Below are 26,531 nucleotides of genomic sequence, written 5' to 3' on the forward strand. Positions count from 1 at the left end.
GAGGGCAAGATATTCTTCATAATCGTTGCCCAGCGCGTGACAGAGTTCCTCGTGAACAACTGTTATAGCGACAGCTCTTTGCAGAAGGGGGGACTCCCTGGTTGCATCAAGCATACAGGAGTCGCAGCTGATCAGCGGGCAAAGGAGACCTGGCAGTCCTGTGGTTCAACCTTGCCAATGGAAACCTTGTTTGACTAACAAAAAATTCCAGGCAAGATCAAGGACATCATACAGGACTATTACAGCTGCTTCAGTTTGAGAGTCACTTCCGGAACAAAAACATCTGCATTTCATGGGCTTGAGAAGGGCGTTATCACTGGATGCAGAGGTGGAGTGCAGAAGCCCACTCACCAATTCAGGTGGCATCCTGCCACCACTATTCTGGCCACTGCTGGTCTATGATGTGCCACTGACCAACACTGAGTGCTTCAAGAGGAAGGTCAGCTGTTTCCTGGGAAGGTAGTTGGGCTTACCACGAAGCCTCAGCAGCATTGCCTCGTATGGGAGGAACAACAAGCTGAAACTGCCCTTCAGTAGTCTGACGGAGGAGTTAATGGTCACCCGAGCAAGAGAGGTGCTGCTGTATAGAGACTCCAGTGACATCAGAGTCTCCTCAACTGGCATAGAAGTAAAAACCGGCAGGAAGTGGAAGGTTCACGAGGCAGTCGACCAGGCTAAGTTCTGCTTGCGACTCAGTGAGCTGGTGGAAACAGTTGCTTCTGGACGGTCACATCTCGGGAGCAACCCAAGACCTCACTTCAACAAGGGAAAAGAAAGGGAAAGGAAAGGTGTCATCTGATCCAGGAAGAGGTCCGAGCAGGGGTGGAGGAAACCCGCTTCACCAGGACAGTGGACCCAATTGGAGGAGGCAGCTGATCAGACAATATTGTGGACAGAGCTAAGGAGATCTGAGCCACACCATATCAGGTTCCTCATTCGGTCAATGTACAATGTCCTCCCAAGCCCGTCCAACCTCTTCCGCTGGGGCTTGGCAGAGAATCCATTGTGCCCTCTCTGCCAGGAAGAGGGCCAAGAATGAGGAGCTGGCAGGTGAATGCTGAAACAGAGGATGGAGGACCCGATGCAACCCCCATGGAGGTCAGGTGCAGAGGATTCGTAGGCCAGTCTCTCATCAGAGCACTCAGGATGTTGGGAGTAAAGGGACAGCACAACAGAAAAGATATCAAAAACATCACTGACGCAACAGATAAGGTGTCCATATGGCTGTGGATCAAGCGGGGAGATCCGTGGACAACTAAAGTTACACAAGCCGGGGAGGATGTGTCTAAGTTGTACCAAAAGTGTATTTTAGAACTGAACATTGTAATGGTGGAGTGACACCTCGCCATACCACACCGGCTAGCTCCTATCTTCACCACACGCTCGTGCTCACAATGCCTCAGTCCACAACCAAAAGGTAAGGCTACATATTGGAGCTGCATCCACCGCTGCCGTATTTTTGTTTTTGAGTTTAGAAATGTTGGTGTGGCGTTCCTTTCTATGTTGCTATGTGAAGTCCATGCGCCCAGGAAGGGAATGCTTTAAAGGACCAAAGTACGGCAAAATAATGTAAGTATTATATGTTATCATGAATGTGCCTGTTGCTACATGGTTACAGCTTGGATATAAAATGATAAAAACGTTTTTGGAGGTTTCTGGAGGTGTTTTAATAGATGTGTCCCATTAGGTGCATTGATGAGCTCTATCTTTTTATATCTGTAGAACGCACAGGAAAGAGAAAGACGTGTGTTCATGTCTTACATAAGGATTGTATATGATGGCCAAAATTCCACAAAAAAATTCTCCTTTACGGTGTCAGGGAGTGAGGTTTGTGAGGTACAGCTGCACCAGCTGTCATCCGTTACATGAGGAATCAGTGTTGTTTCTAAAAACCAAAAGGTGTCTTTACCGCCACACCTGTCAACATTTGCATTTGAAAATAAGGGAAACTTTCCAAAAAAAAAGGGAAATTTTACCAAGTGTTGTTGCGTGGACAGGAAGCGTGCTACTGTGGCAGTTTTCTTATGAAAATTAAAATACGGGAAACTATTAAAACAGGAGGGTGCCGGAAGAAAGAAAGGAAGTAGTAGTTGTAGTTTCCTGGTGAAAACAGGTGGGTACCTTTCAGGTATGCTTTACCACAAAGCCTATTGTCTCCATGCTGCCCTCTTTCCTTCACTGTTGGAGATGATGAATAGTTGATAGGATTCCACGTGGGAAGCATCCTAAATAGATGTAGCAGATGTTCCCGCGCTGGCCCTCGCCTCTTCAATGAGGACACGCTCAGATACTTTGAACCTGAAAAAGATATGAAAGCTTTCTGAGCTTGGTTTTCACAGTTTTCATTTTCATACGGCTTCTAGATAAGTGTTCCATTATTTGCCATTGCTTGGGCATCAAACCTCAGCCCACAATGAATGCGGTTGAGATCAAGATTATTCACAATAATAATAATAAGAGGCGTCTCGTCATGGAGATGATGCGAGGCGCGACAGGAGAAAAAAGACAAGCGAGCGGAGGGGAGTCACAGCACAAACAGCTGATGAGAGACAAACTATTCTCCTGCTCCGTTGCCATGGCGCCGGGACACTAGGAGAGAACATTCTATCATGCAAAGGTTATATATAAATATATAGATGATGTTTACAGCACATGAAGGTGGTCAATCCATATGTCAACATGGAAGTCCATGTGTCATAGCATCTTTGAACAACTCATTAGCACCACAAACAGACCCCCCACCCCCCACCCCCCACCTACATGGATGTCCCAAAGGCAGGTCGGTTGTGTGCAGGGGTTGGGAGAGGGGTCTAAACCAAACACTCCAATCATAGTGTGTCTTATTTTTTCTTATATTTACTTGTAGCTCTGCTGTCTGGTGGGATATGCTCATTCATCAAAGAAACAATAAGGTCATTCAACCCCCACCCCCAACCCCAGCTTCACTGCAGGGGTCCAGTCCTCTAAACAGATGGCACACATTGCCTGGCACAGCCTAGCTGAAATGTTGCACGAAGGATGCATTTAAGCATTTAAGACACTGACTGGGCAGGGAAATTGAGAAGAGATTGTATTGTATGATGATGTGAAGAATAAGCATCATTTTAAATTGGTGTAAAAGTAATAGTAATGTACTCATGTTAAATCAATTTGCCATGTTGTGTGTTCTGTACTTTTGAACTGCTTGAAATGTTCATCGAGCATCAAACTTGAAGTGTTATTTGTTAACAAATTTAGTAGGATTTTGTACAAAAGATGCCCCATAAATACTGTAGTAGAACCATGACATCTTTTTCGTGACGTGAACAAACCTTGGGTTTGTTCTACTATTGAATTATTTGAAACTGATATGTCCTAACATTCTCTTTGCAAAAGGTGTTAACACTGCAAAAGTGATACAATTTGGAGTTCAACCAAAATTGTCTGCCTGTCTGTCCAATAAAAAAAAGTGCAATCATCATCTTGTGTGATGTCTTCCAGCTCGGACTCTCCTTCCTATGTGCTGCTTTGAATTGTCTTTATTTCTTTATAAGGACGCTGCTGGTGCTTCGTAGGTTTCTTAAGCATAGTGTGGGAACACTTCATGTGATTTGGACGTGTTTCCTGTGTGAGGCGGTCTGTCATTCATGAAACCTAGCTTTCCATGCATTCCACTACCTTTCCTTGCGCTACCCCGGTGTAGTTCCTCTCTCCGCTGTGCTGCTTCTATTGCTTTTTAGTGCTCTGTTTAGTGCTTCTTTTTTTTTTGTTTTTGCCTGCTGTGTTTGCTTGCGCCTGCCTGTGCCTCTTTTGCTCCGGTCTCTGCATCCTGCAGTCTACTAAATACAGTGGATTTGCAGAGTTTTGAAACATTTTTTTTTTGTATTTCCGTCCATTCATTTATTTTTTATGCAGGGGTATGCCGACATCGCAGGGCGCATATAGACAAACAACCATTCATAGTCACATTCATACCTATAGACAATTTAAAGTCTCCAATTAACCTAACATGCGTGTTTTTGGAATGTGGGAGGAAACCGGAGTACCCGGAGAAAACCCACGCCGCACGGGAAGAACATGCAAACTCCACACAGAGATGTCCAACGGAGATTTGAACTTTAACTTATAAATATGTAATGACACAGCTAAAACAAGTCAACAATTTTGACAAGTTAACGTCTTTATGATTGACTGATATTGTTTGTTCGTCAAGTGTTGAGATTTCACACTTTGTTCGGCAGTCCTTGAACACACCACAGTTGTTGTGAGACGCAAAAGTGAAATTTGTATATAACTTCTTTACTGTTACTCTAATTTCATCTGTTCATGGATCATCTTACATTATCATTCATTAGTAGTGAGTATCAGTGATGTGCTTTTTAAATGTTAATACAGGTTGTTCATGAAGAGGATAACAAGAAAAAGAAGAGAATAATTCACTTTGGTGAAGAAAACTTGTTTTCAAGTACGTCCCATTTATTTTGTTTTATTATGAACTAAAAAACATTTGTGTTCTTACCTTTCATCTGTATACAGCATGAAGTGCATGCACCCTATCCTTCTCCAGGAAAAGTTCTGATACTTTGTTGTAAAAGTCTGATCACCTCCTGGTGAGCTTGGGTATATAATCCCCCCAATTTGTCAGTCAAATTCATTCATTCAGCAGAGCCTAAAAATATATTGCATTTGCCTTGCTGATAACAGCTGGAGCTGCTGTTAAAAAAAAAAAAAAGGACGGCTATGGAAGGACGGCAATGACAAGCACCTTCCAGCTCACACACCCCCCCAAGCCTTCAGGATAAGGAGAGTACTACAAGTGCCACTTGTATTTGTCTCTGTATTTTATTGTCCGGTTAGCAGTAATAATGATGTGACACTTACATTAACTCATTCAATACCAAAGACGTATTTATACGTTTTTATGAACCTGAACGCCTGATCCCAAAGACGTATTTATACATCATTTACGTTTTTTGCGCGAGAGGCAAAAAGAGGTGATGCACGTTGAAAGATGTCAATGTGTCACTGCCATAAAAACGGCCACAAGGTGGCAGAACTAATGCTAATGGTTTAATTTATTTGAACACGCATACAAGTTACATTGGAAGACATCACATTACAAGTTGCAGTTCCACATATCCAAAAGGAGTAGGAAGAAGCAAAGCTTACTTAGTCCTACCCCCCATCCCTTTTACAACTGCAATACATTTGTTCACTTCCTGTATTCCAAATACACTCTCTTCTTTTTGAATACGCCAAAATGTAATGAGATGACGTGATAAAGTGACAAGTAGGAAGAGTTAGTAGTGAGTGTGGTTGTGTTTAGACCAGTGGTTTAACCTTGTTGGAGGTACTGAACCCCATCATATATGTTTGTTTATAGGTATATGTTTATTTACTGGTGCACAAAATAACAGAGACAGGACGCTGACTCCCATCACGGTCCATGATACATGTGAATCCATGCTGTACATGTTTGTCCGACCACTTTCTTTTTTTGCTTGACATAGTTAGTATGGATTAAAATATTAAGAAGGAAATCACACGACGTGCTACCACATCAGTCACACGCTGACTACGTTTCAGTCGGGTGTTCCAGCTAGGAAATCGGAAATTCCGACTTCCAAGTACAAATGGAACGCACCATGAGCGCGCTAAATTCTTCGCAGCACTGATTGGCCAAGGCAGGCAATGTAATGTGATTATCTGCAGCCAGTGATGGCTAAGCGGCGGCGTGTCATCATGAATTGACACGATGGGTCCGGTGTGTCTTAACCTCCGTGGCGGAGGCTCCGCCGAACCCCTGGGACCGACTCACCGAACCCCTAGGGTTCGATCGAACCCAGGTTAAGAACCACTGGTTTAGACATGGTATTGTATGTACACAGTGTTAAAAGACTCTTCCTTGTACTTTGCAAACATCAACAGCTTGTATTGTTTCTTAAAATCGCTCATCTTAGTGCATTGTTTGGGTTCCTTGCTCAATCCATTCCATGATTTGATTCCACATACTGAGATGCTGAAGGTTTTTAGCGTTGTTGTCGCGTATGAATGTTGAAAGTTACATTTTTGCCCGAGGTCATATTTCTCCTCTCTTGTCGAGAAGTAGTATGACATTTTTAGGCAGCAGATGCCCATTTGCTTTATGTGTAATTTTAGCTGTTTGAAAATCAACTCATCAAATTTTAGAAATAGAGGAAGTGTATGTTCACTATACGCGGCATTATGGATTATTTTAACTGATCTTTTTTGCAGTATCTTCAGTGAGTGAAGTGTACTTTTATAGTTATTTCCCCACATCTCCACACAATACGTTAGATATGGTAATACCAGGGAGAATAGAGAGTGAATACGGAGGGATTTTTGATAGAGGACGAATTTTGCTTTATTCAGTATTGATATATTTCTCGCCACTTTATGTTGTATATTTTTGATGCGAGATTTCCAGCTCACCTTTTCATCTGTAATGACCCCCAGAAATTTCTTTCCGTTCAGCCTTTCGATGTCCACTCCATCAATGTGTGTTTGTGTAAAAGTATCCTTTCTGTTATTACCAAATAGCATCATTAGTTTTAGTTCGATTCAGGGATAATCTGTTTTTAATCAAACCATCTTTTTGGTATAGTTATTTCATCTGTAACTTTATTAGTGCTTGTGTACTTTCTACAGAACAGAAGGTAGGGATCTTTCAAAAAATGTAGAATGGCTGACTTACTGCACCCAACCTCAGCAGCAACGGCACGCTGCGAGAGGCCTTGCTTATGCAGCTCGACAATCCGACCACGTTCAAAAAGAGAAAGCTTCTTAGCTTTAGCCATCAGGAGGGCATGACAGAGTGAATGCCTGACAGAAAATGAACATTTTGAGGAGATTTTGGCTTTTATAGCCTGTCTTAAGCTGGTCTTAAACTTTTGATCAGGTGATAAACAGCCTATTTCAGTTTAATTGTTGTTTTCAAAATGCTTTTTGTCTCACTCCCCCTTCTTGTTTTTGCATATTGTAGCTCTACTTAAAACCTTATTACGATCCAAATGTGCAAAATGCAAACTCTAGCAATTGTTCAATTGTCTTAAGATTTCGATCAGGAGTGTATATGCTGAACAGTTTTGGTCCCAGTATTGACTCCTGGGGTACGCCGCACAGTATATTTAAGCATGCTGAAGTTTAATCTCCTAGCTTCACGTGCTAGCTAACAGTCACTTTTATTGCAAACGTTCATCATAAATCGGAAGAGAACATCAACATCAAGCTAGCCGGAGGGTTTGGAAGGTAAGGAGCGAGCCGTGTGTCAAAAATATACATTTTTATGGACGTCTCAATTACTCACACCATTCCCGGATGGTCTTGGAACGTAAAGTAATTGCTACTGCAGTTCCTAAAAATGTTAAACGAATATTCTGAATAGATAAAGATGATATGATGGCCACAGCTTGACCCAGGAACAGATGAATTCACTGTACATGATTTCCTATGGGGAAAATGGAACTTGGAACCTTGCATGTCCAGCTGTGGTGGACTTAAATGTCATACAGTGTCGGATATGTCATACTCCATTGTTGTGTGGTCATGAAGGCCTAAGCACACGTTGGTCGCAGATAAGCGTGGAGATGTTGCCACACTGTACTGTGGGGTGTTTGATGGTGGAGGCTAATGACAACAAAGTGCTACTGATGACGATGATGATGTGCGGAAAAGCAACCTCCACCTCACATTTCACGGTGAAAACATTAGTTAGCGGCGGGTTTCTTTTGAAGTGCACTTTTAATTCATTGTTGGTTTTTTAGTTTTTTCCACACTCTCAGGGAGGAACAGTGCAGAGTGGTATTTAGCAGAAAGAAAGAAGGATGTATCCAAACCTACATGGCCCTGTGTGAAAAAGTGATTGCCCCCCCTTGTTAAACCATAACTTAGCTGAGATTAATTTAGATCTATCAGTCTGGAAAAGATTATAAAAACATTTGTAAAGCTTTGAGACTACAGCAAACCACAGTAAGAGCCATTATCCACAAATGGCGAAAACATGAAACAGTGGTGGACCTTCCCAGGAGTGGCCGGCCAACCAAAATGACCCCAAGAGCGCAGCAAAAGACCCCACAACAACATCCAAAGAACTGCAGGCCTCACTTGCCTCTTTTAAGGTCAGTGTCATAAGAAAGACACTGGGCAAAAACGGCCTGCATGGCAGAGTTCCAAGACCAAAACCACTGCTGAACAAAAAGAACATTAAGGCCCATCTCAATTTTGGCAGAAAATATCTTAATGATCCCCAAAACCGTGGTCTGAGACAAAAGTTTAACTTTTTGAAAGGTGTGTGTCCCATCTGGCATAAAAGTAACGCCACATTTCAGAAAAAGAACATCATACCAACAGTAAAATATGGTGGTGGTGGTGTGATGGCCTGGGGCTGTTTTGCTGCTTCAGGACCTGGAAGACTTGCTGTGATGAATGGAACCATGAATTCTGCTCTCTACCAAAAAATCCTGAAGGAGAACGTCCGGCCATCTGTTGGTGACCTCAAGCTGAAACCAACTTGGGTTCTGCAGCAGGACAATGATCCAAAACACACCAGCAAGTCCACCTCTGAATGGCTGAAGAAAAACAAAATGAAGACTTTGGAGTGGCCTAGTCAAAGTCCTGACCTGAATCCTATTGAGATGCTGTGGCATGACCTTAAAAAGACACTTCATGCTGGAAAACCCTCCAATGTGGCTGAATTACAACAATTCTGCAAAGATGAGTGGGCCAAAATTCCTCCACAGCGCTGTAAGAGACTCATTGCAAGTTATCAAAAATCAAGTTATCCTGATTGCAGTTGTTGCTGCTAAGGGTGGTCCAACTAATTATTGGGTTTAGGGGGCAATCACTTTTTCACACAGTCATGTAGTTTTTTTTTCTCTCTTACAAATAAAAAGTTTCATTTAAAAACTGCATTTTGTGTTCAGTTGTGTTGTCATTGACTAATATTTACATTTGTTTGATGATCTGAAACATGTAAGTGTGACAAACATGCAAAACAATAAGAAATCAGGAAGGGGACAAACAGTTTTTCACACCACTGTAGAAAAAAATTCGAAATGCATATAAAAACATATAAAAGATGAATGAAAGGAACAAATGAACATTTAAAGATATTTTTACCTTCATTGAAGGTGTGATTCTTGCCAAAGACACAAAGTGGCAGCAAGATCAACACGGAGAACAGCTTCTTTTGATCACGGCTGCAAAATGACCCAAAATGGGACCAAAGAACATTTCAAGTGCCAACATTTGATAAAGAAGGTGAGAAACACTATTTCATTAAAAAATAACACATGACAGAACAGGAAGGTGGTGTCCGTGTTGATCTCGCTGCTACATTGTGTTTTTTGCCAATAATCGGGTCTTCAGTGCAAGTAAAAGTAACCTTAAAATGTTCATTCATCACTTTCATTTGTCATTTATATGCATTTTGAATTGTTTTATGCACGTAAATATAATTGTAACACTATAAAAACACACATATTAACAAGGAGACTACAAAGCCATTTTGCATGTTCCTCTTCACAGTGTTACATCATAAACATGGCGGTTCTCTTAACATTAGCTTTAGCTCGTTAGCTTTAGCCGTTAGCTTTAGCATTAGCTCGTTTAAACCTCATTAACTTGAAATACACACATACACCGTAACACATACACATTCCATAACACGTTTAAACATTCAATGACACATTCATAAGCATAAACTACTTCTTTGGAAGGGCAAATACCTGAAAAGGGGAATTATTGAATCAGGACAAATGGACACGATCTTTCCTCAAGCCACGTTTGTAATGACTGAGAAGGAGGAAGCAAGGTGTCCTTATTATGACCAAAAAGCGCGACGTACCCCCTGCTGGCGCCCTCCAGTACTACAATAACTCTTGCTTTTTCTGTTACAATAGAATTAAGACAAAAACATTTTACTGTACTCTTACTGTAACAACTAACAATTAACATTTAAACATGAAATAGGTACTATATGAGTATTAAGGCAATTATGAATTAAGGCAATTATTAAACACTACTTCTACTACACCCACATAGTGCATATTATTCAATCTGTCACATAACTGTGTTAGCTAGCAAAGGCCCACAGAGTGAAGCGCGGATGGCATCATAGACGGGGGCAAAGGGGCTGACTCCAGTTCCAGTTTCCATGTTGTAGCAAGCTAATAGGCTGCCAACAAGGACGATTTGTGATAAAATTACATTAAGAACGCAGTTGGGCTCACGCAGTGTATTAATAACATGACAAAACATGCTAGCCGGAAAATGTACTGCCATAAATTTTTGATGTTGACCTAAAAACATGCTAACTGGGGCGTATGCTAACAAGGTTCAACTGTACAGTCGTCCCTCGTTTATCTTAATTGGTTCCAGACCCAACCACAGGAAGTGAACTTCCGCAATGTAGGATTCAATGTTAATAAATTTAATATTTTCTTATTGAGAGCATAGAAAACATGATTATGACTTTGTAAAGAAATTGTTTTTACCATTGTTAGAAACATGTAGACATGAAATAACACCCGTACAATCCCCTTTACACTCCTATTATTCTTTGTTTACTCCACATTGCTAATGCGCAGGCTACAGGATCACTGCATAGCATGTTAGTGAGCTAACTAGTTAGCTTCCAGTCTGAATATGCAGTCTTAAACCATAGCCATCGTGAGTGGACAAAAAGAAGTGATGCACAAATTCAAACCAGTTCTAGGAAGGTTGCCAACATCAGACTGGAATAAACAGGGGCACCATAAAGGCGGGAAAAGTTAGGACAATTCCAAGGGCTCCTGACTGACAGGGGCCACAATAAAAAGGTAAAGCAATTTTGCTGTCTGATTTTGATTAAAAATATATATATGTTCGACGACTAATACGACTAAACAATCTCTTGTATTTGAGAGTAACAGTTAAATATCCATTGACTAAATGTAAGCTTGCATATTAACCTACAACCCCACTACATGAAATGGTTTGGTCCACTACTACCTTCACGGTGCTTCATCGCTGCAGCCTGTTGCCTGTCGGCAGTTGCGGCAGAACACAGTGAAACTATATACTTACAACGCCTCGCAAAATAAAGTCTGGGAGTGAAAAAAGGAAAGAGAAAAGGATGAGAGAAGAGAAGCAAATGAAAATGCCAATATGTGGCCCGTTTTTTTTTGTAGCCTAGCTAGTCTGTGTATCGTGGAAATGAACCTGTTAGCTTAAGTCCACAATGAAATAAACAAGCAGAGTGTTAGCATGTTGTGTTAGCCTACACCTCACTCCTTTTTAACCAACATCTAATCAGTGCAGGTAAATGTTTAGCATGGATTATTAGCCCCCGTTTACCAGATTTAACAACAAATGATCCAGCAGAAGCCCTGCCTCCCCACTTACTTTACCCCTTCCTGTCCCAGAGAAGAAGGTGAGCAACACTCATTGAACTCGTGTTCAATGACATGTCGCTTAGTATCATTGCAGGCAGTCTGTGGCCATTTCTCCCTCGTGACAGACACTGCCTCCTGTTCAATCACAGATTTACAACACTCAACTTCCCACAATGCAATTCTTCTTAAAGGGCCAGGCTTGTCCTCTAACAGCGTTCGTACACTGTAAAAAAAACAATTAAAAAGCACTAAAAGCACTAGCAGTAAACTAGCGGTTGTAGTTGGGGGTGGTGGGGGGCCGGAGGTGATTGTTTTTCATGGGGCCTTGAATTCCTGGCGGTGCCCCCGTGAATAAAATATATGTAGGATGATTACTTATCTATTTACCAAGACTTTACCAAAATGTGACTCTGCAAAATACACATTTTTGACCCGAAATTACAATCAAATTAATTATGTTCAATATTTCAAGTTAGGGTGTACAGTATGTAGGGGGCTATGTGGCTTCAGGTCAAATGTCTGAAGTGTGTGCACAACTGTAAAAAGTTTGGGAACCACTGCAGAGGATGTTTGTATTATTTATAAGTTAATAAGGAGCTTCTCTGTTGGCCACATAGGAGAAACACCTACAGTGTTATGTTACGTAGCCGGCTGATTGCCTCGTCCTCGTGCTGCCGCTGCTGCTTTACTTTATTCCAAGGGCATGGGGAATTGTTGAATTAGCATAATGACACCGGCTTTGCTTTAATGAAACTCTCAGGACAAAATATGACAAGAGGAGGACAACAGCACTTGAGCACTAAAAAGCACTTTATGTGCTTGCATTGTAGAAGTAGTTTTTGTGTGTTTTTACCTCCACCAATGGCCTTTTCTTTGTTTTGTCAGCGGCATCATACATAAAATACTTCCTGTACTGCTTTGGTCCCAATACAGATAAAGTTTTTTTACCCCAGTGAACTGCAGCACAGAGCCCCAGAAGTGGAAACATTCCACAATCATCCCTATCCCCTAAGAAGGGCGCCGTCAAGGGGCTAAACGACTTGAAGCCTGTGGCCCTGACGTCCTTGGTGATGAAAGCAATGGAGAGGGTTGTTAAAAACTTCATCACCAAGGGGGTGTACGGCGAAAGTGGCTCCACAAACCCAGGCTTTGTGCTCAAGATGCAACTCGACAAAACCTAACATCCGCAATCAGACTTAATTTGTCCCCGTACTGTGCTTATCAACTTGACAACTTTGCTAGCAACTAAAACAGGAAGCACGAGGCAAAGTAAGAGCTAAACATGCAAACAACAGGCATGGGCCGCGGCAGATGTTCAACTCCGATGAAAAAAAGCGCCTCACGTCTCGTTATCAGAGCTAAACGGGTGACGCTGGGAATATCGAGTGGAGGTAGGACAGCAACGTTTATAGTGTGTCTGTCTTTATACTGTAGTGTGTCAAAGAATCCACCAATCCCAAGAATCACCAACCGGTTTCCAAAGGCTGCACTACTACACTAAGAGGACCGCTCAAGCTAAAGGGTTCATTTGAGAGTCACAGTATTTGTGTGAAAACCCACCCATTTGTGCTTTTTATCTCCACATACAGGGCGGTTTTATAAATAATTTTAGGAATAGGCATGCTGGGAAGGCCACGTGCACACTTCTCAACCCGCTACCTTGCACTTCCTGCTGGTGGCGCCACATCTACAGGCTAGGAGGACCAGAAGAAGGTCATGATGCTGCAGGACAAGGAACTTGTGGATATCTCCATCCATCCATGCATTTTCTATACCGCTTCTCCTCACTAGGGTTGCGGGGGTATGCTGGAGCCTATCCCAGCTGACTTCGCGCGACAGGCAGGGTACACCCTGGACTGGTCGCCAGCCAATGGCAGGGCACATGTAGACAAACAACCATTCACACTCACATTCATACCTATGGACTTATCTCAAAGGAAGAAAAAAGGTTTGCCGCCGTAAGTCGCCATTATGGAGTGAATGAAGGAAGAAAATCAACACTTTAGCAGCAGGTTTTTCAAGTTTAAAGTGTCAGCTCTGCATACTTCAGAGAAAATATCATCATCATCATTCATTATAATTATAGTAGTGGTGAGTACCTATACAGTTGAATGTATAATAAATGTGTTCTAAAAAGAAGTGTGTGAGGCTTAATATTGAGCTTAAGCTTGGATTGGTTGATTGCTGCGAGTGAACAATGGTAATTAAAGAGATAGGGAGGGTTAATGGAGCTGAATCTAATCTAATAATGAACTAAAATAGTCACTCTTATTGTAATGTTGATCCAAAATCAGAAGAAAGGCGAGAAGGGGGGTTTGGAGGGGAAAGGAGTGAGCCTGTGTGGCGTAGCAGCATAATCCAGGCTTGATTAGTGTAAAAAAAACCAAAAAAAGGCGTTTTTAAGGCCGTTATCTTATTCTCCTGGTGTCTTTTGCTCTCGTCACTTTCTGTTTTCATTGTGCTCTCTTTCCTAAGTGGCTCAGTCTACCGTTCTTAGTTTCATTATTAGTTTACTAGCCTTTTGTCCCCATTGATTCATGTTTAATTGTCTTCTTGCGTTATCATGTATTTATCCACTATTAGTTGTGTTTTTGTGTACATGATGTATACTGTCTGAGTCCTGCATCGGGGTCCCAAGCAGTTTATCACACCACAGCAACGTTCTCACACGGGATACTTCTTCTTCACCACGCGAGCTGTTTGATCTTTTGTTTCACTTTGTGCTAAAAACACTTTCTTCATTCAACAAACCATCTCTTGGGGGGATAATTCATTTATTGAGCACTCATATGGGATAGTGCTGAGTGAGCACATTGTGTGTGTGTGTGTGTGTGTGTTGATTGGCCATATGATGTCATGATATAAAAGGGGAAGGTCAGCAAAAGTTATTTCTGATTTTGTTAAAACACTTTCATCTTCACAAAAGGCCACAACATCAGGTAAAAACATCGAAAACATCTTTGGTGGAGGCAAGACTGAACCTGATCTGAGTGCTTTCACAGGATGTCATGTACAAATGTACACCAATTAGCAGATTGCTTCTTTTATTTTACTTCTGAATGTACTATACTGTACTTAAAATACTGCGTGTGTGGACCCTGACTAAAAAAAAAACACCCTATGCACATTCTTGGCATGATTGACAACTCATGTTTTACAAATGAATGAATATCATAAAAAGAATATTACGTGAAAACAGCTGTTTTGAGATGATGACAAAATATGACAATAAAATATGACAAATGAATGTTTACCAATGTTGGTGTCAGGTTCTTTTCCTGTTCCGTTTTCTTATTTTTGTATTTTGCGTCTTACTTTGTAAAAGGCGCTGTCCCCCTTCGGCTCCAAATTACCGTAACTTCCGATGTATAAGCCGCTAATTTGTTCTCGTGTTTTGAATCCTGCGGCTTATACAGTGAGGGGGCTATTTTATGGCTAAAACGCCAAGATTGCAACTTCAGGAAGTATTGAAGTGGACGCTAATGTGACGTTTTGAAGCCTTATGCAGCGGTCGTGTTTTGATCTGACAAATCTTAAGTAAGTTTGATCAAGTGTAGAATCACTACGACTTCTTGGACTGCTTGGGCCGCGACAGATGTTCAACTCCGATGAAAAAAAGCGCCTCACGTCTCGTTATCAGAGCTAAACGGGTGACGCTGGGAATATCGAGTGGAGGTAGGACAGCAACGCTTATAGTGTGTCTGTCTTTATACTGTAGTGTGTCAAAGAATCCACCAATCCCGAGAATCACCAACCGGTTTCCAAAGGCTGCACTGCTGTGTGATAAAGAGGACCGCTCAAGCTAAAGGAGTTCATTTGCCTGGAGACAAAAGAGACCGATAGCGACAACAAAAGAGAGAGACTGACAAAATGTGTGACGAAGGAATTATGAGGCTGTTCAATTCCAACACAAAAGAAGATGAATTTAATGATTTTAGTTTCCAAGAGGAGGATGATTTTCTGGTAGGCTACTGCTACTAGCCGTCTTAAATGCACTGTCTGGAAAACGGAATTTATTTTATAAAAACCTTTTTGTGTAACATCCTTCTGTGTACCAACTAGCCAGTGTTCCGACGTGGACACTTGTAGCTTATACACTGATGCAGTCTATACAGTGCAGTGAAAAAGTGTTTGCCCCCTCCCTGATTTCTTTTTTTTTTGCATGTTTGTCACTTAAATCTTCCACATCATCAAGCAAATTTAAATACGAGTCAATGGCACCACAACTGAACTAAGGGAGAGAAAAAAATCCAAACCTACATGGCCCTGTGTGAAATAGTGATTGCCCCCCGTATTAAAAAATAACTTAGCCGAGATTAATTAGTCTGGAAAAGGTTATAAAGCGATTGCTAAAGCTTTGGGACTCCAGCTCACCACAGTAAGAGCCATTATCGGCAAGAACTGAATGAAGGACTTAGAAATAAACTACAGTGGAACCCTGGTTAGCATCATTAATCTGTTTCAGAAAGTCTGACTCTAACTCAATCAATTTTTCCCATAAGAAATCATGTAAATCCTGTAAAATCTGTTCCAGAAAGTCAAAAATGTTAACACAAAACATGTTTTTATAGTTTTACAATGATAGTTTGATATGCAGAAAACAATATGAAATGCATATAAATGATCTCCATCCTGTGATTGCATAAGTGAGGACAAGTGGCACAGAAAATGGATGGATGGATGGATGATGAATGAAAGGGCTAAATGAAGATTTAAGGTTACTTATACCTTCATTTAAGATGCGATTCTTGACTTGACTGTTCCCAAAGACACGATGTGGCAGCAAGATCGACACAGACACCGCCTTCCTGTTTTGCCATGAATTATTTTTTTAATTCAATAGCGTTTCTCGCTTCATTAAACACAAAAATGGAGCCAGAGAGCGTTGCAAGTGCCGGCATTTGATAAAGAAGATGCAAAACAGTATTAAATTTAATAAATAGCTCATGACGAAACAGGAAATTGGTGTTCGTGTTGATCTTGCTGCCACATCGTGTCTTTGGAAACAGTCACTGAAGGTAAAAGTAACCTTAAATGTTCCTTTATCCCTTTCATTCATCAATTATATGCATTTAGAATCAAAATCCACCAATTAGTGGCAAGCTAATAGGACGCTAACAAGGATGTTTTGTTAGAAAAACACATTAAGAACCCGACTGGGCTCATGCAGGGTATTAACATGGCAAGACATGCGCCATATTGTACCCTTACCGGTGAATGTACACAAACAGAGGTGAAATTTTGGTGTACATTTTCTGCGTCAACCAAAAAACACCCTAACCGGGGAAGACGTTAACCGAGGTTAACCCAGTCCACCTCGGACATGCTAGGCCACGTGACCTATAGTAAAAGTAGAAGACATCTCCCAATATAGATGTATAGATACAGCAGATAGCTATAGTGTAGATAGATTCACAAGGTGAAAGCAGCTTTCCTCCCTTGCTCAGTGCCATCATTAGCCTAATGAGGTGTTCCATCTCACTTAGAGCTCTTAATAACATCATTGCAATGGTGGGAATGTCACAGCGCTCCGTGTCCTGGCCAATAAATTCCACTTAGAGGCTGTGTTTCAACCACGTGGTGTAAAAAGCCTCGGCCTAAGTCAGTGGACCATGTTGGAATGTGTCAAGTGCTAAATTAGCCTTGAGTTTCACAACGGCTTCACAAATGTAATCATTCGCACTAAATATGTATGCTAATTGCGCGCATAAAACAGTAATAGCGTCTTTGCTACATAAAGCTGGCTCCAGCTCCCAAAGTAGCCTAGGCTAGAAAACGATAAAAGGTGAGCGTTCCCCGAAGAGATATTCCGTTATTGCTACATGAGGGAATGTTCTCCACATTTTATGCTAGTTAGTTGTACATGGACGCTAAACCGATGGGAAAAGTCCGGGATGAGGCTAATGTGAACAGCTAGCTGTCTGCTAACACATCAGCCATGGTGATAAAACATTGCAGTGTGCTTCGCTGAAAGAATGTAGCAGAATAAACAGGCAAACTGTGTGCTCATCATTAATGCAAGCAGAAATAGATGGTTTTCTGCCTGAGTTCACAATGGGAAGTCTTTCCATTTCCTTCTAAGCGGTGCAGAAGACGACGAGGGGAAACAGCAGATTGGATGGTTAGAATTTCGCACGTTCGCTGTCAATTTCACAAGCCGAGGACCACAAACAAGGTGAAAACTTCTCCAGTCCTCGTTTACCATCTCATTTTTTGCATGTGTGCACACAACAGCGCCCTGCGCGCCAACTTTTTCAATCTTTCACTAAACATGCTAAGAGATGCAACCTCTAATGAGGCGTGTTATTTAGCTGCACGCCATAACCACGCTCATGACTGACGGAATACACTTTGTATACATTAATATCAAACTAGAGTACAAGTTGGTCCCTTTGCTATCATCACAGGTGTACAAATTGGAAGCTATGCAAAGTTAATCTGCTAAATTCTACATATTAAATCAAAAATATGACCTAAATTGTCCACATTGTGTTTCTTTTTTAACGACAATGTTAGATAGTGATTTACAGCAGTGTGGCCACGTCACTGTCAGGCTGGCAGACGCATGCAATCGTCCTGAGTGTCTTCCACTTTCTTCTTCCCCTTTGGTCTTTTTACGAGCATTCACAAAAAAAAAAAAAGAGAGAGAAGCTGACGCTGCCAAATATGCAAAAACTATGCGATGTCGAGCCAGGTCGTTAGCATATTACAGCCACTATAACACCTATACACACAGCCGCTAGCACATCACCAACACATTGTTCTAGCTCAGCATAACTCAGCATTATTATTATCATTATATATTCATGCAGTGCTGCTTTAACAAATCGGTCCGACTATAAGTTGATAGTGTGTGGTGATCGAGTATAAGCGTGCACATCAAAAGTAGACCACCCTTTCACACCTGTTGTGTGTGGAAGCCTCAATTCTCCGTGGCGACATTGCTGTTGTTGTTGTTGTTGTTGACAACGTGGTCCATCCTCCATCCTAAACAGACAATCAGCAATAATTACTTCGTCATCAGCCAGCAGTGACGCGAGCCTTGAGCGTCTCATCACTTGGATCTTTCCACTTTTTCACTGTCGTGCATTGACAAACTACACGGTTTTGAAGTCAGACACGACCTTGCAAAGTAACTCCTGGGGGCATTTCAAGTGCCAGAGCCGTGCTAATTTGCTGCTTGACGCCTTCTAAATGAAAGAGTCATTCCTGTACGTTCACTTGCGCCATCAATCAGGATGCTGCCACTTCCTGTCATGGGTGCAGTGAGTCGCTGACTAAATTGCTGAGGGTATAAAGTTTTTGATTTAGTGATTCTGCACTTCAAAGATGAGCCACGTTTTATCACCCATGAACAAAACATCTACACGGATGACTACATTGACTTCATTACGATTCCCAAATGAATCTACAGAAATTGTTACGACAAGGGAACATAATGTTCAATGAGGACGCAGGAGGCGAGAAAATCAAGTCACCCAACTCATCTTTCACCTCACAGCTACCCCTAAACAAGAAAACAAAACCAAACAAACCCGAAAACAGTCCAGGCAGTCACACCAGAAAGTAAAACCAACAGAAGAAAAACCCTGGCGTCACCCCAGCAGCCAGACAGAAGCAGCCGAATGGCACAGGAGAATGACGAGGAGGTTGAGAGGAGCCAGCAGCACACATTTATAGGCTCCAGAGAGGGCGGGGCCAATCAGGTGCTTCCTTTAAAAAATAAACACAAAAACATCAAGCACATTAAAAACAGTGCTCAAACATAACAGAAAAAATCAATCAGTAAATGACTCAGGATGGATCCCTGTGGTACACCCACTCTCAAAAGTTTTGTCATGTATTGCATATTATTGTTAATAATGTACCCCGCCTGTCGCCCGAAGTCAGCTGGGATAGGCTCCAGCATGCCCCCGCAACCCTAATGAGGATGAAGCGGTATAGAAAATGGATGGATGGATGTTAATAATGTTAAGGATGTGTATTTTCATCGTATGGTGGTCTTTTTCATGTATACGACAATAATTGATCTTCTCATCCTGTCCTTAGCAGCAATTACACCACAAGAGAACTTACGCAATATTTGCCCGCCTCGCTGGATAGTCCTGACCCTATTTGCATTTTGCTTGTGACAGCCCCCCGCCCCTACTGCCCCTGCAAAGCTGGAACTCTATGAGTGCGAGCAGGCAACAATTAGCTTGAAAAAGATGATTACATTGTGTTATGTAAGTGCCTGATGAAACATTGAAATGATATCCATCAACATGTCTCATCTTATCATTCTACGACAGAGTAAAGCACAATAAGCAAGCATAATAATCAAAAAATGAATTGAATTAGCATCACTGTAATAATTATTATTTGTAAATCACATTCAATCAAGGTGATGTACAAAGATATTAAATCAAAGCAAACACAGAAAGAACAGAAAGAAATCAAATGAAACGGTAAGCAAGTGGTCAAGTCTTCAGATTGAACATAAAAATTTCCCAAAAGCGTGCTTATCTGATCGACTATTCGGGTCGACTATTCCAGATGCTCGAAAAGTGGACGCCCACTCACCAATGGTCTTTTTTCAAACCTCTGGAACGTTCAGAAGTGGCCTCCAGTGAGAGTGCAAAGCACATGAGAGCGCATCGGGTTTTAAAAGATCAGTCGGATACGATGTTGGTTTATTTTGTAGGTGAGGAACAGCACCTTAACCCTAGCCCTCACCCTAACAATGAAGAGAGACCAGCACAGGTCGTAATTTGATCGTTTTTCAGTGCTCCAGTCAAATGCAGTCTGCAACATTTTGAACCCTCTGTCGACTTTTCAGGCTCTTTTTAGGCAGACCTGTTTTTTGCAAATCAGAATCAGAAGATCTTGTTTTCTTGGAATGGAATCTTCTCCCACGCCGTGTGGTTCTGCTTGATCTGCCCAGCATCAAATTCCAAAAGTAACAGCTAACACAGTTGCCTCACACCAACTTCTCATCTCAAAGGTACCTTCTACCAAAGAGGTATGCAACGGAGTTCGTAGGAGTCTCTCAGCGGCCTACTCCTCCTTCTTGCCAGATCTTACACCAGGAGTGAGATAGATATGGCCTTTTATTCACCACAGCGGATAAGGCAGCAGGGCTTGATGGCATTTATCCTAAATTCCTGAAGAAACTTGGCCCTACTGCCTGTGATTGGCTGGCTTCTCGCTTCGCAGTCATCCACTCAACTGGAGTCATCCCAAAGATCTGGAGAGATGCCCCAGGTTATTGTCATCTTGAAACCTGGGAAACCTGATGATGACCCTGCAAGTTACCGAACAGTCTCTCCACTGTGTACATCCTACGAGCTGTTTGAACGGTTGCTCCTGATTGGGATTAGCCCGTTGGTAGAACCAGTGTTGCCTAAGGAGTGAGCAGTAACCAAGCTCAACCAGGACCTTGAATAATTGCACCCAAGGATCCATCCTAGCTCAACATTTACAGAGGACCTGAAGAAGACGGAGGACGACTTCTCCTACTGGCACCTTCGACCTCATCCTTCTCAGACCACTGTCATAGCTTTCCTCTCAACCACACAGACAAGCTGATATGGACCTCAAGGTCTCCTTCTGCCTTCTGTCTTTCAAGAATGAACCACATTCCAAAATACCTTGGTCTTACCCTGGACAGCAGCCTGACCTATCAGGAACACTTGAAGAGGGTTGCTGGAAAGCTCCGGATCAGGGTCGCTATCATTGGCAGGAAACAGCTGGGGCTCTGATTCACACGCACTCTGAACGTCGTGCCTGTAATTGCCGAGTAGTGCTCGCCAGTTTGGGCAAGGAGCTGTCACACCAAGCGAGTCGTCACCATCCTCACCTCAGCAACGTGAATAAAAGTTGTTAAGCATGTAAATCGGGTGATATGTTATCTCATAAATTAAAGACAATGCTATGTAAAAGCAATGCAGTTCCATTTGTTTTGTAAGCTTATGTACATTTCTGAATGTCGGCATACATATTCGCCTAGGGCTCTACATTGGGTAGGGCCAGCTCTAAGAACCCCACATTGAAACCATCTACCGTAGTTTCAACCTCCCGAGAAAGCAGTGGGTGTACCTATTAAGATCTCCACAACACATGCCAGGGCAGCTATCATCTCTGTTGGTGGAAACGAAAAGACATTCCAGCATGCTATTGTGGTTTCCCTGACCAGCCTGTGCAGCATTTTGTCCAGGATTGCCCCCAGAGACACTTTCACTGATTGCTTCACGGCAATCAGCGAGGCAACAGAAGATGCCATAGCCTTGTATTTTTTTCATATGCATTTCATACGACGGGGGGCATAGGAAATGGGTGAATGGATGGTAGTTTGCCAGCGTGAGTCCGTCCAGACCAGAGGACCCCAGAGGAGAGTGACAGGTTATAAGATGCAACACATGGGTCGTACCATGGGGCAAAGCTCTTTTAGGCCCAGCTGGTATAGGATCAAGTGGCTTGTTGTTACTCTGACTGTCACAGACAGTCAGACAGACAGATTCAAACTCAGTGAACAGACAGCACTTCATCAGAAGTAAAAGACTGAGCTACTCTGAGTCTTCCAAAGGTGAATCTACAGTACGTCTAAGGATGTCCAGTGGGAATATAGGCGCTAAAGGTGTTCCATCACAAGGTAATAAACATTCCAGCAGTCAGTGATTGCGCAAGCACACACTTTTCTGTGACCCTATGGCCATGTTATTGTCAACAAACACACGCAGCATGTTAACAATCCACACACTCAAGCACTAAATAGACTTTGGCCTTCACCACTCTGCTCCGTCACTGCAAACACACATAACAGACACAATAAATTACACACAATGTTTCAATGAATGCAATTCTAACATCCATAGCTACAGTATTACATCATACCAAGGGGTGTTCATACTTTTTTTTTCACAGAGAGCTGAGTACAGAAAAAAATAAGTATGTTATGAATGACAAAGGAAATAGTTTGTAATTGTTGTAATGTGAGGGCATGTTTAATGTGTGTGGAATATGCCGATGTAAGGGTGGCAGTCAGTGTAGCTGTGCAAATGTATGGTGGTAATCCTCCCGACCTGACACCTTAACAATCGCGCTGGACGTCGAGTTGGCCGTCCTGGCTTTTAGGTCCACGGCTTGTGCTCCCGACTCTCATTCAGCAGACCTTCATTCAGCACAGGGCAGAACACAGGGCTGGCTGAACCAAGCGGGTTACACCGAGGGCCAATAAAACACGAGCAGCCGTCAGCAGTCGGACCCCGGGTCGTATTTTGGACAGGCTTGCATTGTACTGTTTCAGTACTTTTTCATTTCGACTACACTTGATGGGAAACACCTTCAAGGTGAAATACAGTACTTAAATTATACAGTAACACTTTACAATAAGGTACACAAAATTACAGTCCTTAATGAGAAACGAACCTACCTAACCCTAACCACTACTCAGTAGTTCCTCATTAGTTCTTCATTAGTTCCTCAGTAACTACCCTAAATTGATGTGCCTTAGTCATTAGTTCCTCATTAGTTCTTCATTAGTTCCTCAGTAACTAGTCTAAGTTAATGTGCCTTAGTCATTAGTTCCTCATTAGTTCTTCATTAGTTCCTCAGTAACTAATCTAATTTTATGTGCCTTAGTAATTGGTTCCTCATTAGTTCTTCATTAGTTCCTCAGTAACTAGTCTAAGTTTGTGTGCCTTAGTCATTAGTTCCTCATTAGTTCTTCATTAGTTCCTCAGTAACTAGTCTAAGTTTATGTGCCTTAGTCATTAGTTCTTCATTAGTTCCTCAGTAACTAGTCTATGTTTATGTGCCTTAGTCATTAGTTCCTCATTAGTCCTTCATTAGTTCCTCGGTAACTAGTCTATGTTTATGTGCCTTAGTCATTAGTTCCTCATTAGTTCTTCATTAGTTCCTCAGTAACTAGTCTAAGTTTGTGTGCCTTAGTCATTAGTTCCTCATTAGTTCTTCATTAGTTCCTCAGTAACTAGTCTAAGTTTATGTGCCTTAGTCATTAGTTCCTCATTAGTTCTTCATTAGTTCCTCAGTAACTAGTCTAAGTTTGTGTGCCTTAGTCATTAGTTCCTCATTAGTTCTTCATTAGTTCCTCAGTAACTAGTCTAAGTTTATGTGCCTTAGTCATTAGTTCTTCATTAGTTCCTCAGTAACTAGTCTATGTTTATGTGCCTTAGTCATTAGTTCCTCATTAGTCCTTCATTAGTTCCTCAGTAACTAGTCTATGTTTATGTGCCTTAGTCATTAGTTCCTCATTAGTTCTTCATTAGTTCCTCAGTAACTAGTCTAGGTTTATGTGCCTTAGTCATTAGTTCCTCATTAGTTCTTCATTAGTTCTTCAGTAACTATTGTATTTTTGTGTACCTTATTGTAAAGTGTGACCAATTATACAAATGAACAAGTAAAATATGTTGGTCGAGCTCAGGATATTGAATAATGTGTTCGGGACATTTTCATCATTTATTCATAAGTGCTCTTAATGCATATTCATTGTGCTTTTTACGTTTTTGAAAACATGTAAAATCATGGGGACACAAATGGCACCAAGTTGTAGGCATGACTCATATATAGTTGATGACAGACCCAGGCAATTGATAGCAGAGTGTTTGATGTGGAATAGAAGGAGTGTAATGACTGTCGTTCCCCTCTACAGTACATAAACATGTCATCACACTCAATCTACAGCAACGTAAACAAGTATACACACACAATGCAATGTTTGAGCGCCATCTGCTGGTGGTCTGGATGCAGAGAGGTCACACTTAGTTACCCAAATGTTCAACTGCTTCTCAAATAGTGGGGCGGGTTCCCCCTGGGGGAGCGTTAGCGGCACGGAGGACTTTCAGCGTTAGTGCAGACCTGCCAATATACATACTCAGCATGCAATTTGACTCTTAAATACGCTTGAATGCTTCACTGCTCCCCATTTTTGTTGCTTTTGGTCGGTTTCAGCTTTGAGTTCAGTCTGTAGAGTCCAGATAAATACATAGATATCAGTTTCTCAAAACATTTATGTCCCCCAGTGGGGGCATGACAGAAAATAATTGAAAATCACTGCACTAGGAGTCACTCGCTGTTTACTTTGGCTGTGAGCACGTTGTGGTGTGAGGGGGGCGTCTAGTTGTGGAAGCAATCAAAAAGCAGGTCAAGTGTGGCGTTTAACTGATATAAGGTTGACTTTGAATACACGTTGTTAAACATTAGCTCCACGTGGAGGTTACATTAGGCTACATTAGCTTACAGGTGACCCCGTGTTGTTATTAGAGTAGTAATTACACCTTAGCTATCATGAAAATGACCTACAATATGCTGCACCACAAAAAATTCACATGCACAGCTGCCATTTAGGGTTTAGACCTGCTTGACGTTGGCTCATTATTTTGTCACTATCGTCATGTGCTCAGTCATTATTTTCCATAAAAATGTTCTCATTATTTTTGGAAAGCTCATGAAATGTAGCCATTAAAGTGCATTAAAGTTAGCTGCCTTTTTAAATGCATCGTCGTTGAATACGTGCAGTTTTCTTTCTTCTTCTGCGTGATTCCGAGTGACCGTAAATCACCACAAAAAATCAAAACATTCTATTGACCAAATCTGACTGAATTGATTTGCAGCCGTTAACGACACTGGAAAAGAAGCATCAGTTTATTCAAATACAACCACAGTTTCCTTTATAAAGTGTAAATGCCTGCTAAAAGGTCGGCTAAGCAGGTTAGTTTGTGCCACCAGTCAACATTTCCTGCTGAAATGAGAACGAAAAGCGAGAGTTTCCACCAGGCCTGATAAGATAAACAGCTGCTCGCTACGCCAAGTGAAAGACTGCAGTCATGCAATCACTGCATAGAAAAGTATTCTACTGTTGACTCCAACACATTCCAGTCACAGTCGAGACAATACTTGACGTGTCAAGGTGCTTTGGAAGGAAGCGCTACTGTACATCCAGTTAGCCGTCATCAACTGTTACTTCCCCACCGTGTCCGGAGCGACAAGACGTATTATGATTGGATTTGTGTCATGGTGGTCTTTCTTTCCTTTGCTGTGCATCGCTTTCTTCCACCTTTGTCAAGACCACACGCTGCTGTCAGTGATTATCCGAGGGAGCACCGGATGCCGAAAATGAGAAAATGTTGTTAGTGAAGGACTGCAGTCCGGAGGCCTTTATAGCCCAGGATTTCATACAAAATAAATGCGGTCAAAAGTTCTTCTTTGCAGTCTTCGGATTGCATAAGACGTGATTTCATGCCTTTTTGAAGAAGAGAAGGCAACTGTTGACTGGACATTCATGCTTGCTTATGTACCGCAGCACAACGCATGCTGTGACATTTATATTCCACCGCTCGCTGCATTTCTAAAAGCTACGCTGTTCTGTTTGGACCGGAACACGTCTACACGCTTTGAAAGCAGTGGTTGTCAAGCACAAAGTGACTGTGGGCTAATGCTAACATCCTCAATCCCATTTGGGGACTGCGCCACTTGGAATAAAGCAGACTGAATTTAAACTTTCTCCGAATAAGTGCTCGCTTGAGACTAGACACGCTAAATCAGGGATGGGCAACTTCTGTGATGAGTCAAAGCGCCGAGCGACCTTTACATGCAACAAAAATGAACTCCTTCAGTGAAGTAAATGATCGTTTCATAACACTCAATGAATATTTAACCCTGTTTTCTACTCAGAACAGCACAAAACTGATCAATTACAACATTTCATTGCATTAAAGTTCACTGACAAGAACAACTCTTACTGCAAGTGGTGTGCAGTCAGGGCCAGCAAAGCCTTCTCTGCTGGCCTAACCATTACCAGAAGCACTGATCTACATTTAATAGTATTTATTCTATTAAATTATATTAATTTATTCCCAACAGTCTATTATCGTATTTTTGTAGTGGCTGCAATGCTTCCAGTAGTGTAGGTCAGGGGTGTCCAAAGTGCGGTCGGGGGGCCAATTGCGGCCCTCGGCTGTGATTTTATCTGCCCGCAGCACAGTCTAAAAAAACAGCAGCAGCAGCAAAAATGAGAAAATCAATCCAAAGTAAAAATATTAAGAGAAGAGTTGTCATCTAGGAAGGAAATAAAGCCATCATTTCACAAGAATAAAGTCACAGCATGAGGAAAAATGTCCTTTTAGTAGCATGAAGTTGAAATATTCCTGTTTTATTGTCAAA

General features: G+C 41.9%; 1 protein-coding gene across 2 annotated transcripts in view; it reads right to left on the reverse strand.

Annotated features, from left to right (window-relative positions):
• dlgap1b (discs, large (Drosophila) homolog-associated protein 1b) overlaps nucleotides 1-11,481 on the reverse strand; it is a 194,670-nt gene extending 183,189 nt beyond the window's left edge. For both annotated transcript variants that reach the window (XR_008567441.1, XM_054766333.1), the window contains exons 1-2: nucleotides 11,383-11,481; nucleotides 2,122-2,298 (exon numbers count right to left, since the gene is read on the reverse strand). The gene's annotated coding sequence lies outside the window, so the exon portion shown is untranslated. The remainder of the gene's footprint in view (nucleotides 1-2,121; nucleotides 2,299-11,382) is intronic.
• Nucleotides 11,482-26,531: the final 15,050 nt, after the last annotated feature.

Source organism: Dunckerocampus dactyliophorus, chromosome 21, assembly GCF_027744805.1.
Source record: "Dunckerocampus dactyliophorus isolate RoL2022-P2 chromosome 21, RoL_Ddac_1.1, whole genome shotgun sequence".
Classification (NCBI taxonomy): domain Eukaryota; kingdom Metazoa; phylum Chordata; class Actinopteri; order Syngnathiformes; family Syngnathidae; genus Dunckerocampus; species Dunckerocampus dactyliophorus.